At 37.9% G+C, this 17938-nt stretch overlaps 1 protein-coding gene across 2 annotated transcripts in view; it reads left to right on the top strand.

Moving 5' to 3' along the window:
• LOC5573016 (four and a half LIM domains protein 2) overlaps positions 1-17938 on the top strand; it is a 245164-nt gene that overhangs the window by 36153 nt on the left and 191073 nt on the right. Inside the window, exon 1 of one of the 2 annotated variants that reach the window (XM_021843545.1) lies at positions 14007-15024. The exons of the other annotated variant lie outside the window; for it this stretch is intronic. The gene's annotated coding sequence lies outside the window, so the exon portion shown is untranslated. Of the gene's footprint in view, positions 1-14006; positions 15025-17938 lie in introns of those variants that run through there. 2 annotated transcript variants of the gene reach the window in all.

A 17938-nucleotide genomic window follows, 5' to 3' on the forward strand; every position in this document is an offset into this window, starting at 1 on the left:
ATGATAATCAAATATGAACACTTTTACTTATGATCCAATTCTTCAACAAGGTAAAGGTAGAATAATATAAGGTACCGCGGGGCAAGTGGGAACGAAAAAAACGATAGTTCAAACAAATTGTTCAATAAAATTTTCAAATGTCAATATTTTTCAAATCCAACAACACAATCACGTTTTGGCAACATATTTGCTGGTGTGTGCATGGAATTAATCGAATAATTTCGATATTGTGAAATCCTTGGAAGAAAGTTTTAGAATGAGCCAATGGACGCAGTTACCTCGCTAAGCGGGGCAAGTGGGACACATCCAGTTTCATGCGTCAATCCACATCAGTAAGTCAACCATTACAATAATAAGATTGATAAGTCATAGATTTTTAATTTTAAGTACATATTTGATGTTCATTAGGAATCAACCATAAAATACGTTACGTTTTAGGAAGAAACCCTTTATTTAATAATATGTCACCTCACATTTAATATTAACTGAAAATTCCTCAATAAAAGCGTAAAAAAGAAATAAACATGGTCAAAATATATCATTTATTAGTTGTTAATTAAAATGTAGCACATAAACAATCAATAATTGACGAAATTATAAATATGTTTTGTTATTAGTTATATGCATGGCAGAAAACCACCTTATGGGATGGAATCGATTTCCATCACTAATTAATTTGGTAGAAGTAACAAATAAAGTTCAAATAACATAGAAAAGTAATCGTTTTCATGATGCATTTCAAATTTTAGCTGTGTGTTTGTTCAATTTTGAAGTCGTATTTCAAAAATAAAAAAAATAATTAAAAAAATAAAGAATAATAACACTTTTCTTCTCCCTCTTATGCAATAACGTAATTTAAGGTTGATCTTTTTTGATGAAAATCATTTGTTTGAATGTTTTAGTGCTACTCTCTAGCAAAATGTATGAAACGTGTACGAAAAGTTTTGATTCTGGTTATTGTTTTGATAGGTCCCACTTACCCCAAGTACAAATATATTTTGGGGTAAGATAGACCATCGAAAATTTCATATGAAATGAAAACAAAATACTGGTTTATCGTTAGCAGCTTGTAATAATACTAAAAATTATAGCTTACTGATAGCAATTAGATTTAAAACACATTTATTTTTTGCGAGCCAATGCAAAACGTGAAACGTGTCACAATTTGTCATGCAAGTTGAAAATGGCGCTTAACTGACAACTGTTACATGAACCACTTGGTAATAAAAATAACAATATGTTTAGTACTAAATACATTCCTTGTCATTGTATCTTCAACTTTCTAGAAGAATACCCCCATGAAAAACTTTTCCTAGTTGAGCTATGACGAAACGCCCCACTTACCCCGGATTCTCACTTGCCCCGGGGTACCTTATAAGATTAATAAATTATCAATTAATCGTTTTAATTAAAATTTGAATGCCATTCAAGCTGTTAAAAATTGTGGACTTCGTAGCCGTGCGTAAGCGGCGTCAGTAGTTTAGGCGTATTGTGCTACGGAGTGTGGGTTCGATTCCCGCCTTAGATTGAGGAAACTTTTCGTCAAACGCCGTCTCCTTAGTTTTTTATTATTTTGAGAAAATTCCCCTCAAAAGTCGGCCAGAACCTCGAAATTCGCTTGGTACAACTACTACTTCTATATCTACAATGTTTCCATACACGATAAATGTTAAATCTAAGCTTGTTTATGGCACGGCCTCCACAGCTCTTTACCCAATGATACTGCTGTATGTAAATGGCAACTATAACAGCAGTTACAATAAAACAACACCGAAAAATTCAGAAGTTATAAGTGACTCATATCACTGAGTACAGATAAATTAATAATAAAATCGATGAAAAAACAAACAAAGTAAATTTTTTGTTTCATATTTCTCCAAAAAGTTTTGTACAGACAGCGTTGCGGAACTGTCAAATTCTTATTTCTCATGCTTGAAGTTTTTCAAGCTTGAGTTGTAAATGACGCAACTCAATAGCCAGTTGACTCATTGATTAGTATTTCTACAGTTTTTTCACGCAAAGCTCTAATTCCTTGTTTTTCTGGTAGAAATATAACAAAACCATTAAAAAACAATTACATTGAGTTTTGATAGATTTCCGATGAGTTTCGATGATTGAGTCATTTTTGACGGCATGAGTGTGAGCGAATGATTTTGCATCAAAACCTCATGAGTGAGTTTGGCGAAGCAGATCTCAAATGAGTTTGCTCTCGCTGCCAAAAAATCGAACTCCATGAGTTATTGGCATTTTAAGATTTCATGTGTATTATTAGTTATTCTGCAATTCTTCTGTGGAACACATGCAGAAAAACTTATTCTTCCGGGCCACCATGAGTTTAAATTTTTTAAATCGATTTACTCAGCTCACGAGTTAGATCAAAAATATCCTGAGAACAGTCGTTCATAATAACATTTTTTAAAACAAATTGCTGGAGAATGCAATCACAAATTACTTCAAACAAAAACACGTTTTTCAGAACTTCAACCTTAACACGGACCACCCTATTCAACTTTTTAAAAGAAAATATAAACTGTTTCAAAAGTTTTCCTGCTAAGTTGTTGATTTGGACCATTGCGCAGTGAAATAAAAAAATAAATAAAAAGGTAATATATAAGCTAATAGACCAAATTTACTAGGCTGAGCTAGGCCAGCCTATGTTTGCCTTGATCGCATAACATCTGTCAGAAGTTTATCACTGATTTACAGCAACAGATGTCTCACGTAGAATGTTAACTAAAACCGACGTAAAATTTATGTTTATGTGTGACAGATCTTTCGTTTGCATCAGAATTCGACAGCATCCTCCTCACATTAGCTGTTATCTTCCCCTGTCGGAATCCATAAATAGTTGTCCTATTTATTTTTTTAAGTTGATCATCGCATATAAGTCCCATTCGGATAGGGAATTGAGCTGACATAAGACAGATATCCAATCATGTGTAGAACAGCTCTCAGATGATGCAAGCTCTTCTTTTTCTGCGTCAGAGATTTTGTCGTTTTATTATGTTTTCATCTCTTTCCCGGGAGGTCTTTCATTTCCATTTCAACATATTCGCTGTGGCCTAGGTTTATTTTGCACCCCCTGTGGGGAGTTTCCATTCAGAGAAAGTGAAAATCTGAGCCATATTTTCGCCTCGGCCTTATGCTAGTTGCCCCCCAAAAACATGATTCAGTCAAACACTCAAAGCAGCATACATAGAAGTGCTATCCGCGAGATATTTATACAGTTCCTGACCTGTGCTTCTGCTATAGAAATGTTTGGCGCTTAGGAACTTTACCAGCATCGTCACAGCTGAGGGGTTTACGGTGCTCAGTGCTGTTTGAAAACATTCAACGGGGAAAAGCATCATCTGATTTATGTGCGAATAGCGCAGTGTGCTGTCGATATTGTCACTAGTGCGTTTTAGATGGTGGGCCAACAACAGTTATATTTCACTGAGGCCTAAGTGTCCGTAATATGAATCAAAACGGTATTATTATTTGTGTCGCTTGGGTTTAGCAAATTCAAGAGATAAGTGAAAAAATAAATTGAAAATATATAAATCCAAATTCAGATTGTGGATTGCTGTTTGTTTTTAATTCATTTCGCTATCTTTCCAATGTTGTCATAGTCCACTGACGTGTACCTATTCCACTTGACCACCGGTGCCGTTTTGGTGTATATAGCTCGCTCAATACAAGCTTATCCAACTCAGCCACAAACAGTATTGCTTAATTACTACTCTGTCTAGCACAGCAACCATTCCGGCGACCAGTCTAAATGCCGCTTGACTAATTACGTGCACTATTGATGAGCCAGCACCGCCATATGAATCACACAGCAAGAATCACACAGCGCACCGAGAACAACTCATCCATTTCAATCTTCATCTTGGGACCACCTTTGGCTTGGACCGTGGCAAAATCTGTGCCGCCGTTGTTTGCTTTTGCTAGAATCTCCCATAAAACACGAACCCCTCCCGAAGAGATTGCTGGCGCGTCAGCTGCTTCCTTTATAACGAACCATTTGATGACGATTGCCCCAAGAGACAACTATGACGATGGTGACAACAGCACAGCATATGTAGCCCCCTTGTTCAAACAGTCCCCAAAACAGCTCCCTTTCCTGTTTGCCTACGATAGCGTGTTTTCGTGGTACCACGGTGCTTCAGTTAGCGGTAGTTATTGAACAAAATTAGTCATCAGCTGACTGAGAGTTTTCTTTGACAAAGTTGCCATTTTTCGCATTCGTATATTGTGTGACAGGTAGGATGAAGTCAAGGGAAGTCAAGAAAATTTTCATTTTTTTTTCCTGATCTGTAAAGCCTTTTAACCACTGCTTCCATTATTTAGGAATATTGTGTTATGACCCATATTTTATTTGGTATTCATCAAATATTCTTTCACAATTGAGATGTGATGGACATTGGCTTATGTGCCACACTGTCTCAACTGGGCACAACTCGTTTTATAAAGTCTATTACCCTGTTAGGACTACCTTGCCAAATTCCCAAGGGCTCTTATAACCCTTTTTCAAATGTTAACATTTTTTCCATTAAGCAATGATCCGCAGTTGCAGAGTAAATGCTCAGCAGTTTCGTTTTCAGTTTGACAAAAACGACATTCAGAGGGTTGGATTTTCCCTATCTTTTCAAGATGACACCTACTTGGGCAGTGACCGGTCATCAGGCCAGTCATTACCCTAAGATTTCATTTATTAAGATTCAGTATAGCCCGGGTTTTTGCTAGACTGGGTTTTATGAATCTTTTCGCTTGCTTGGAAATATCCGTGGCGTTCCAATTGGATTCTACCATGGACATTTCCCAATTTTTCAGTTTCATCCTGAAAGTGCACTCAGGAACACCACAGAACGGTTCAGGGCTGACAAAGCTCGAAGCTGCACCCTGTCGTGCTAGGCACCCAGTACAATGAAACTTCGTTCCTACTGGACAATTGATTCAGAGAAAGAATGCATTCCCACACTAACTTTGATCTACATGTGAATGCCTTTAGAGCATTCAAAGCTGCTTGACTGTCCGAGAAAATACAGATCTTTGCAAACCTATAGTTTCTTTTGAGACAAACATTTGTACAGTCAATGATGGCTTGTATTTCAGCTTGGAACACAATGGGACTGCGCCCCATTGCGATTACATTGCTGATACCAGAGCCGAAAACTCCAGCCCCGGTATTGTCGCCCATCGTTGACCCGTCGGTATAAAATACAATAGAAACTGGTTATAAACTTGGCCCACCAGAATTCCAAATCTAACGGCTTGGTTTAAGGGGGCAGTATCCGTCATGAATCCTTGTAATGTCGATGATGATTTGCATTGGTGTTTGTGAGCACTGATTATTTTCCCTTTTTAGGTTTTTATTGCAGTAAATCACGACTTACCTGCGATTGATTATGTTCACAGGGTTATAGGAAAATCAGTAATTGCATTACAGTGTAGTTTTTCGCATAGAACTGCTTTATATCACTGAAATCTGCTTATTTTCAGTCCACGCTATCATTGATAGTCTTCACTAACACCATGACCATACGTACTTGCTTCAACAGCTACATGCACAAAAACCGGCTAGTCGAATTCTTCAATCGGAATTTTTCACCTTTTTCAAACTTTTCACGTCTTGAAAAACTGTTCAGCTCCTGCAAGATATATATTTCTTCCAAACTACACTAACATTTCTCACTTCTTAACTCTTTCAACTTCGTAAACTACTTTTTGAAACACGAAACTCTGGGGCGAACTTGATGTTGATATTGCTCAAGCAACAAATATCGCAACTCACTACGAGACCTACGCATCAAGTAGAAATTGCCAGGAAAAACTATCGCATTCCAACTCCGAAATGCGTCGCAATAAAACCCGCACAGTTGACCGTACACACACCATGGAGCAAACAAATCGGGGTAACATCATCAATCGATGGTTGCCAACATAATTTACTTATTTTTGCTAGAAAAGCCGAGATTCCATTTCACAAAGTTATAGAAAACTATAAAATTATAACATGGTTTAGTTTGCTAATCATTAGTGTATATATGATGATCTTTTCAATTGAATTGGCAGGAAGAAATCTTGCGTTTATTATGGTTTACTGCTAAGTTCATTAATTACAAATGATCATCATCCTACCAGCTGGCATCCTTGCTCGTCAGCTGTTATCCTGATGCCTCCCCATTTTCTCCCACCGTTTGTAAAAAAACTTTTTGTAAGATTGAGCATGACTTTTTCTAATGAGCAAAATAATGTTATGAAATAGATACTTCAGAATGTCACAGAATCAAAGTGAATAAATCCACGCGTAGTGTTTGAAATTATGTGGATGTGATCCTGTTTGAATCTATCGGGGAGGATTCTAAAATTAAGCCGAATAACTAAGCAAAGGCGGAAGAGACAGGGGAATCAAATAACTGTACATCTTCCTTGTCTGGAAAGTTCAATAATTATCAGCATATTAATTGAGTTGACCAAAAATAGACACTTGCAGAATATAGAATCCAATATTTTTTTTTTACTACTGCATTACGATTTTTTTTTTACCACTGCAAGAGATCGTCTAATCGTTATCGATTTCATAAGATTTTATAACCACCCTTTTATGCTAGAGAATTATCGGCTTTGCCTATGTTCACAATTGATACTAAAATACTAAATATCATTTTATTTTGTATGGGTAAAGGCATCTAGCTTTAATTTTATCATGAGTGAGCTTTGTTTTCAATTGGGTTGTTTAGTGATGAAAAATTTACAGTTTTTTGTAGCTTGATCGAAAGAGCACATTTTTATAAATGTAACACGATTTTATTGCGCTTCAACATCTTAATTTTGATATAGTTAATGATAAAAACAGATTTCATTTCGTTGACTGAATGACATTTCATTTTACACAATGACAGCTCGTCCCGAAGTAAATTTTGCCGAAGGGTGATTCAAACGCAATTTCCATACTAAATTCAAACGTGTTTTAAAAATAGTTCCAAGGCACTAAACATTATGAAACTTTGGGTTCTGGCTCAGTTTTTAACGTAGAATCAGAATATGTTGAAAACAGGATACCTCTAAACAAGCCAATTGTTTAGTTAGTGAGATAGCATAATTATAATGCACAATTTGTCAAATTTTCAACAAAATAAAATTTGGCGAAAGAAAAATCTGTCATTTGGAAAGCAGAGCCAGAAATATTTTTTTAATTGCGAAAAACGAATAACATAATGAATTTGTAATTTCAATACTTTCCAAGCGGTCCCCGTTATGCGAAAAGTAAAGCACGTGATTTTAAAGCCTGTCCACGTTAAATTTCGGACACCCAAATAATGGCAGCAAAAAAAAGTTACTCATAATTCAACAAAAACAATTGTTTATTTCAGAATAAAAGAGTTATATCTACAAAATTAACAGTTGACAAGGATGTTAATCCTTCTTTCTGTAAAATTCTCGAACTTTCTGTGGTACACCCGCCATCCGTGTCCGAAATTTATCGTGGACAGGCTTTAATACTCCTCTTTCACATACACACTTACACTGATTTTCTTCAGACATACCAATACAACAACATATCAGTCACTGATTATCGAAACCAAATTACGGAGCGTTGAACGTTAACAACTTTGAAGAAAACATCATAGTTTGTCTTCGTTGTCATCCAATCTTCTATTGTTTTAATATCTGAATTCAAATTGAATTCCTTGATGATCTTCATGTGACCAATCAAATCACCATCTAGTATTTTATTATAACGAATAAACTGCAAGGCAGTTTTTGCAGCTTGCAGTTTAATGAATTGATGCAAAGGCAGTGTATTAAGAAGGGCATCTAAGACAACCGATGGTGTACTTTTCATTGCCCCTGTCATTGATATACAAGCAAGTCTTTGCAACTTAGCCAGCTTCTTCTGAGCGGTTACCTCATTTGTCTTAAGACAATTGGGCCACCATATCAGTGAAGCATAAGTGATTTTTGGTCGGACTATTGCTGAATAAATACAGTTTACCATATTAGGTCGCAGTCCCCAAGTGTTTCATAGGGCTTTATTGCAGACCCATAGGGCATTAGTACCCTTACTTATGACCTTGCTCAGATGAAAGTTCCAGTTCAATTTCTTATCCAAAGTAACCCCAAGGTGTTTAACTTCTTCCGAAAATTGAATTTGAACTCCATTCAAAGAAGACTGTGGAAGCTTTACCTTTTTCTTTTTGAGAGGGGTTTTTCCTACACCATTTGAGAGTAATGTTTAACGCAGTTTGCAACCGATCAGAAATCGTGTTATCAACCTTTCCACGAACCAAGATGGCCACATCATTGGCCTATCCAATTATCCCAAAACCTTGATCTTTTAAATTTCTAAGGAGTTCGTCTACTACAAAAGACCACAGTAAGGGCGATAACATTGCTCCTTGAGGACATCCCTTCGTAGATCTTATAGATATTTGTGCACTTCCTAGATAAGCAGACATTGTCCGTCCGATCCTTGTGCATAATCATAACCCATTCGATAATACTTTTATCCAAGCCCCTTGCTTCCATGGCTGAACTCATAGAGCTATAGGATGCATTATCGAATACTCCTTCAATATCGAGGAAAGCAATCATGGCTATTTCTTTGGCTTCAAGAGATTTCTTGATTTTATTTACCAGCGACTGCAGCGCCGTTATGGTAGATTTACTTGATTGATACGCAACTTGGTATTTACAAAGAGGCATTTCTTTTAAACTTGTTGACTTGATGAAATCATCAATTATTTTTTCCATTGTCTTTAAAAGAACAGAGGAAAGGTTTATAGGTTAAAAGGCTTTGGGAGTTGTTTTATCCTTTCTTCCAGCTTTTGGAATGAAAACAACTCGAACCTTCTGCCACGTTTTTCGAATATATGAAAGCGTGACACTTGCTTTGAATATTTCGGTTAAGAGCGGACAAAGCGTCTCTTTTCCTTGTTGCAGTAAACCTTGGAAAATGTCATCTTTACCGGCAGATTTGAAAGGCTGAAAAGAACTCAATGCCCATTCGACCCTCGAAGGCGTGAAGGTTTCACAAGCTTTTTGATAGCCATTTATCGACCATACATGTCTTGCCTCATTTGAGACCTGTTTTTCATCCAAATATGGGATCTATTCAGGGAAATGAGTTCTCATCATTACTTCCAGTTTTTCAGAAGAATCAACAGTATAACTGCCGTCTTCTTTTTTAAGGCTGCCTAGACCATGTGAATGGTCTTTTTAAGGTGAAGATGAATCGAAGTCAAAGTTAAATTTTTCATGAGCACGGATCTGGAGAACCAAGCATCCGTTTAAGCTGAAAACTTAATCGATTGGTCACTAGCTGGTGGTGACCAATCGATTAGGTTTTCAGCTCAAACGGATGTTTGGTTCTCCAGATCCGTGCTCTTGAAAATTTGAACTATGGCTTCGCTTCATCTTCACCTTAAAGGACTTTGTGCAGCTTTGTAGCTGCAGGAGCGTTGTTGATGTTTTCACATACCCGTCTCCAGTCCTCAAGTCAACTGCGCCATTGCTCCGAGTAGCACAGTAAGGTTATGATACTGTGGAGAGTGCCCCGGTACTCCACAGGCACCGTTCACGGATAGGTTTCTTTTGACACCCCTAACCATTAACTCCTAGGCCCGGTATGCTTTTAGCCGCATGACACCACCCAGACAACCAAAATGTACGTATAAAGAAATCACCTGGAGGCTTTGTATGTGCAAAATTTCACATATAAGATGTCGCGAAAAGGCTTTCTACGTACAAAAGTGGAGGCGATATGCGTGCATATATAATGTGATGAATAATAACATACAATGCGAGTGTATAAATATTCCACCGAACTAACCTGTGATTTTATGCGACTTAACTTATGATAACAAATGTTGATTTGACAGCTTCTACGGATTGATTCCACTTACTTTGTACGAGTGTACGGGACGAAACAAAATGTACAAATAAACTCAGAAAAGAAGCGTTTTATGCGAGGAAACTCATCAATCTTACGAATTTACCCACAGTGTTTTGCGGGTTTGATGTAATCAGTACGAATAAACGAGTTGTAACGTGAACTTTCATGCGAGTTCTGGTTGTCTGGGCATGACTTAGGGGTCACCTGTATGATGGACTTATACCACCGCAACATGCAATCTGTAGTGTTATTTCTAGCCTTGTTGCAATCAGCTACCGACACTACACGACTATCTAGGCTATTCGAGTATAGAAGCTGATATTGAGGATCAACTTCCATTGAGGCCGAATAGCCGTTAAAATTAATTTCCATTACGAAGAGATCCTGGGCCGATTGGGAATCGAACCCAGACACCTTCCGCATGGCTTTGCTTTGAAGCCGCGGACTCTAACCACTTGTCTAAGGAAGGCGTATCCGTCAAAATCGTTGTTTGTAATACATTAACGTTGTATTTGTTATCATGCTAGTTTAACCTAGTAAAGACTTACCAGAATCATTTGTTTATTTATCAGCTCAAATGCTTTATATTTTCACAGATACGCGTATTTTGAGTACCACTTGTCGTATTCATCAAGTTACTCGCATATGGAATCAAATTCTGGTTGCCCTACTGAGGCAGTTCTATCGTTGAAATACTACGAAAACATCTATAACGCAATAAAAAAAATGATGTGTTCATGCATTACTACCTGACAACTCTTGAAGTTTGTCTAACCCTTTGTCTGTGTTTGAGATCAAGATGACCCCAGAGCATTTCGAATGACTATTTTGTTGGTGAACCAGTTTGTCAAATTTTTCACACTTTGGGGCGTTTCCGAGAGTCAAATTTTTCACAATGGAAACGTGTGGAAACGCTTCAATTCCGAGAGTTTTTGATTTGCGCATGATTTTTTGGTTTTCAATTATCCTGAAAAATAGTATCCTAGAGTAATTTTCATTAAAATAGTACGTTGTCTGTGCCTTTGGGTCATATATACTCTAAATTTGAAACACTATAACTTCACGCAACTTGAACAAATTTTTAATTTATCTGCAGCTTTGGAAATCAAATTTTATTGAGTTCTACTAAAACAATATAAGAATCATTGCGGGTAGGTGTATTGTAAAAAAGGGTCACCAACAGCAAATTTTTGAAACTTTGGATGCTAATACAGTCGCCTCTCCACATCTCGATATCGAAGGGACCATCGAGATAAGGAGAGATCGAGACAAAGAACACATTTTTAACGAATACTAGATTGAAGATCACTCCTTTACCAGGTAAATTAAAAACAAACAGATGTCATTTCGTCTTCGCAAATTGTTTTGAATCTCTAGAATCTAGTCTAGTAACCTTTGATAATGGGCATATCCACATACGGAGAGAAAATTGGGAACGAAAATCACATCGAGATAGGGAAATATCGAAATTGAAAACCCATATATTTCAATAGGGCAAACGCTCCCTTAGTGGAGGTAGCTCCAATAGTGGAGGTAGTGTGTTTTGACATGTTTCGCACTTTTTTATGGCTATGTGATATTTTTCTATGATGTACGATGTGATAATGATACAAGTTATCGAAAAATATTCATGAAATTTAACCATAAACCTATTTTAAACAATTATTTTGCTTAAATTTTTTGCTCCTTTGCACCTATAGTGGTGCATCAGTACCCATAGTGGCGGGTCCCATAAGAAATCAATGGTTTGCGCCACTAAAGGAACCATTCTTAAAACATACCTCCACTAAAGGAACAGTGTTCCTATTGTTGGTGCAAGGCTTTTTGCAGGGAAATTTCAAATGAATCGTGATTTTTATACATTTGAATGATAGAAGGATTTGAGATCTAGCGATTGATACGCTAAAATCATATAATTCATGATTTTATCACCATGTTTTAGCAGTTTTCGCTTAGGTGCACCACTAATGGTACATTTGCCCTATGCGATCAAATAGCAGGCTGTTGTTTTCTGTAAAGTTACAAGATAAGACATAAGCAATGACAAGCATACCTGATGAGGATGAATAGTATCTCCAGGTACCATCGATGAGTATCACATTTTTGAAATCAATATGCCTCAAGATTCTTAACTCAATCTTGAGAACTGATTCTTGTTCGTCATTATCGAATCAAATCGAGTTCATATATTGTTTCTCCACCACCTGACATTACGGAGAAGCAATCGAATACCACGGGTTTCGAAGCAATGGATAAAATTTTCAAATTGAAATATCTTTGAATATTTAAAATAAGACATGATTTTATAAACTTGATTATTAGCATAGCATAGCACAGCATTAACGACTGTACAATGCTCAACTCTATTGGTTTTAAGATATCTATACATATGTAGTGTCACAAAAAAAAACCTTTGGGATGAACGTCTTTCTCTAAAATCTTCTCGAAACACACAAAACAAGCATCACATTGTACACCTGGCCACGTCCTAGCGATCGCTAGGGAAAGGGAAGGAATGTTAGTTCAACGTCTACTTAAGAAGATACAGGGGACCCAAACTATCTTCATAGACGTCACAGGATAGGTAGATTGTGTTAGTAGGGTAGGGTTTATAAAAGGATGAGCTCAATTCGACAATTTAGAGCAAACCAAACGAAAAAGCTACACGTCTCCTCGGTAACAATCGAGCTCATCGGTAAGAATCGATCTGAAATCCGATTTCAACCCAATCACGTGGTCCTCTTTAGGGTAAGGCTTATGTTTCAAAAGTTCTCAAATTCAAAAATTTGATTTTGAAGATACCGGTGCTAAAAATTTCAAAATTGCCTAAAAAAATTATGTAGTTATGCTGACTTCACTGAAGACCATTTTTTATAACTTGAAAATTTCAAGGCGCTTGCTAAATCTTAATATTTTAGCTCAAACTTTGAAGTTTCTCTTTTAACTTGTTTTGAATTCATAAGAGCACACAAATTTTTGGTTTTGAGAACTTTTAAAAAATAAGCCGCATCCTTTTGTCCATCCGTATGTTAAAGCTCCACTTGGCTGGTTAGCAGCAAATACAATAAATCATAAAAAAAGTGTCTGAATTGTTTGTATTATAAATATTCAACAATCTTAGCCAGTTATGGGAAATCGTAGATTTAGCTCCCTAATCCGGATCCAGAACTTTTGATTCACTTCGGCAGGGTTTTTTTTTTTAATGCTACAGAGCTCATATTTAGCCAGAATATTCGTTGTATTGAAGTTATTTTTATTGCAAAGTTTCAGACAATTTGTGCTACAAAACCTCGCCACATCCCCCACACACTTTCACCAGATCGCTGTTTTCAATGGCTAAAACCTCAAGTACTCTGGATATGCAAAATATTTTGGAATAGTTTGTACAACTTGACTTCTTCGGATTTGATCTAGACAAGTTAAATCTGATCTAGATCAGTTTTATTTTTTGATAAGGAGCCTTCCTTAGCCGAGTGGTTAGAGTCCGCGGCTATAAAGCAAAGCCATGCTGAAGGTGTCTGGGTTCGATTCCCGGTCGGTCCAGGATCTTTTCGTAATGGAAATTTCCTTGACTTCCCTGGGCATAGAGACTTCGTACTCGCCACACGATATACAAATGAGAAAATGGCAACTTTGGCGAAGAAAGCTCTCAGCTCAACTGTGGAAGTGCTCATAAGAACAATAAGCTGATATGCAGGCTCTGCCCCAGTGAGGAATTTAATGCCAAGAAGGAAAAGAATAAGAAGAAGATATCATTAAAAGCTATCACAGATGATTTTCGATATTGACATACAACGTTAGTATACTAAAAATTAACGATTTTGACGATTGCACCTTTAGATTAAAAAAATAGATTCACCATATAAACAATCTGTCGCTTAAAGTTTTGATGGCTTCTCATTATAACGATAAATGAAGCACCGTGGTTGCATTTCGCAAACATCAGAGACTGCAGTAGTGGAAGCACATGTGAGAGAACCACGACTGAGAGAATCCGAACTCGTCGGAGAGAATCAGATAGCCACGACGAGACATGCCACTGCTGCTACTGATGATGATGTTGTTGCTGCCGGTGGTGGGTAACACTTGGTGCCACTCCAAGCTCGGTCGGAATCGCAGCCAAACAGACACATCCGAGACCTAAACTAGAGCTGGCACCGGAGAGCTCCACCAAGCATAAAGGGATTAGTCACAAACCAACGCGTCCGGACGGTTGCGAAGAGTCAAATTGATCGGTCAGTCAGTCGGTCGGTAATACGAATCGCCCCCGCGTTTTTTTTTTTTTTTTTTTTTTGAGATATCAGTCGTTCTCAGTGTCTATTTAGGGACTACTCGGGCAAAGGACCAGAAAGGTCGAAGCCGCGCGCGAAACCAGAAAAGGTGACCACACGTGTATTCTATAGCAATAACGAACGAAACGAACGAGTTCAGTAGGAAGGTGTTTTACGGGGGTGGTTCCGCTAACGAACGCGCGCGCCTGAAAGGTAGGCTACTATCTTAACACACCTACTTCCGGAGAGGGTGGTTGGTTCGCGTTCGTCATCCTTATCCGCGAAACGAACATCGCGTCCTCGTGCGTGTCTACGAAGGTGACGAGTGCCATTAGGCTAATCGGTTGATCTGCTGCTGACCGAAACCAAAGAGGATTAAGTGATAAGCGAAGTAGAATTGCGTCGTCCTGCCTGCGATATTACCTGCCCAATAGGTGTGGAATTGTGTACGTTATTCTACGTTGATTGGATCATTCAGCACGTGTCTGTTCAACTGACAACCGTGCTGCTGCAGCCGTACCTAATTAATTCTGGATGCTGTTATTGATGACGCTTCAACGGATGCCAACCAGCTCACCGCTAATAACCAAATGCTGCAACTGCATGTGCATTTCACACTAAATCGAGTGCTGTTTGCGTTTTTTTGATTACACTCCGAGCTGCTGAATGTATGAGCGCCCGAAAGCGAGATATGTGCCTGCTGGTAGTGATGTGCTAATTTTCTAATTCTGTGTGTCACCCCTCCGGTGCTACTAAATATGGCCAAGTGAATGGAGCAGTAGCATAACCGCAGCGCAGCAGATTATTAATAATTTCAGGCCGGGGGAATTGGACGCGCGGTGGATAAAATTCGGAACGCGTGGATTCAAAAACGTAATTATATTTGTCATTCATTGCTGTCTAGTAATTTGTACTTTGAATTTAATGGTGGTGGTCGATTATGGCGATTGATATGGACCGCGGATAACACTGCGTAATAGCCACATCTATTCGTACAATTTTTTTCCTTCCTTTACTGAAATGTTCTCCCGAATTAAAGAAGATTAAGACGTCGTACGGTATGTTTTGGACATGAAACGGAAATGTCCCCAAAGGGACCCGGATACAATCGACTACGGTGTTCCGGAACGGTTCACTAATTAAAATTATGTTCAAATGATGACAATCGATCATTATCTTACGTTTTACATAAAAACTTCGGTGTTGTAATTGCAATAAACAAAACATATTTCCTAAATTTGACACCCCGAAATATTTCCGGTATTGTTTCGAATACGGCATTGTGGAAATTGACGAAATGGCAGCTATTTGAAAATGCCATGTCGGAGGTCGGTAACAAAGGTTAACGACATGTTTAGCTCTATGCTAATTAATCTCGGGACCAATGGCTTTACTTAAATTCCAAAGGAAGACATCTCTATAACCTTTATTTAGATCGTAAGTGTTTATTTGAACCGACCGTTAAAAAGGTCGTCTATGAACATCGATGAGAGTGTGACGTATGTTTGTCTGTGCTTCCATGTTTGAGGAGCTCGACATTCTCGGTAGCCTTTTTTGTTCTTCTGTCCTTCAATTGCTTCCTTTATCTTATCAAGCGTTGCAGATTTGACAGCCTGTCCTTCATTACCGATTCAAATTCTGCTTACAGATCCACTACCGATATTTCCTTTCAAAAATATCTCAAAGTACTTTTTCCACCTGGTGGTTACGTTAGAGCCTCCTTCTCAGCTTAGAGTTCTCATGAGCACGTCCACAATTACTAACTTAAAGCTCACTTCACCAATTGAATATTTTGTACATTTGGGATTTCCCAGACAACCAAAATATACGTATAATGATATCACCTTTTGCACTACGCGATGTGCAAAGTTTCACATATAAGATATTGTGAAAAGGCCTTATACGTACGAAAGGGGAGTCGCTATATGTGCATATTTCAATATTTCATATTGCTGTTTGCATTTGACGTGCAAATCCAGTCTAACTGAGCTTCAAATGCGGTAACACAAAGTAACCAAAGGATACTTAGCAACCATGATGCATATCACCGCCAACCTAGCAAAGAAAATCAAATTTAGACTTCGCATCCCTTGTTGAAAATCTTACCACATTTGGTGTTCCCGCATTTTATATTTGCATTTCAAACGCACACAGCAATATAATGAAAAATAGCATGTAATGCGAGTGTGTAGCTTTCATTGTGAACTGATCTGGACTCTCATGCGACTTAATTTTTGATAACAAAATTTATTTGACAGCTGCTACGGATTGATCCGATTTACTTCGTACGAGTATGTGGGACGAAACGAAATGTACATATAAACTAATAAAATAGAGTTTTATGCGAGAAAACTTATCAATCAAACATTGCATTCGCAGTTTAGTGCAGGTGTGAAGCAATTTGTATGAATAAACTACATCGTTCATAAACTGTTATGCGACTTCTGGTTGTCTGGGTTGTGATTTTTAGCACCCTACACAAGATAGTGCTTGTACGCAGTACAGACTTCTGCCATTCTACTTCTTGTAACTGAACCAGAAGATTACGGGGTTAGTGGTCTAATGGCTACCGCTTCTGCTTCATAAGCAGAAGCTCATGAATTCAATCCCAGGTCCGTCCCTTCCATCGTACTTTGTAATTGTATCTTTCACTTGTTTCTATCTTTTAACTCTTAATCTATCACAGATGATCTATTCGTTCAAAGCATTTGCTAAAACCAGAGACGGACTTAAAAACCGTTTCCCTACGCTTCCATCATTAAAACATGCCTTTCCTTGCGTCTGTTAGGGGAACATGGTCCAATACACACTGTTGGGGTAAAATGGCTCACCTCAATAAATCATTCCTACAGAGTTTCCATTTGTATTCTTTGTCAAACGATGTTAAAATATGTTTACCCAAGAGTTGCTGCTACAACCTTTGAACATAAACTCATAGATTTTCCCTTAAATTCCCGGTGAAATTCAAATTTTTTCACTGTTTCGCCTAAATATTAAGGTTTTTCGATGATTTTATTAACGAATAAGCGTTTCCATACCACAGATCAAACTCATGGGGAAACATGGTTGCTTACTCCTAGTTATCCATACTAAATGGCATTCTACCCCACACATTCGGTCATTTTGAACCACCCCCATTTTTCAACCAACTTTTCTACACGATTTAAGACCGGTAAAAAACTAAAATTTGAGAAATGTTTTCAATTATTGTTCGTTTTGTTGAGGTATAGATTGTCGTGCACATTTTAAACGTGGACAAATAAATACTCACACGTCAGTTTATATGGCACTCTCATAGAAGCACGCACCTTGCATTCAATGTACAATCCAACATAATGTGTTACATGTGCGTTACTTGTTGGTTTTGTTAGCATCCAATATATGGCAAACATGGTGGGAGAATATTTTGGTGTGACAAAATATTTAGGTGTGAGTCTATTAGAGGGCAGAATCCTCAATATTAGCTAGCAAATATTGTAAAGTTACTGTTAGGATTTTGAATGGTGTTAAATGTAGACTTCATAAGGGGAAAACGACACACATCCTTAAAGTGGCATTTTGAACCATTTTGCCTTACATAGGCAGCAAGCCTCTCTGCCATGCAATTACCACCCCTTAACACCTCTTCCCGCATAAACTGGCGTAGACGCAGTGGTATATACGGTCTACCGTGGGAGCCAGTATAATGCATCATCAATTCTTCCCCCTTCTCCTCATTGGTCTGCATTCTGACGTGGCAGGCGCCATTGCACATTGGTTCACGGAACGAAATTAAGTGGAATTAATT

Source organism: Aedes aegypti, chromosome 2 (assembly GCF_002204515.2).
Source record: "Aedes aegypti strain LVP_AGWG chromosome 2, AaegL5.0 Primary Assembly, whole genome shotgun sequence".
NCBI lineage: Eukaryota > Metazoa > Arthropoda > Insecta > Diptera > Culicidae > Aedes > Aedes aegypti.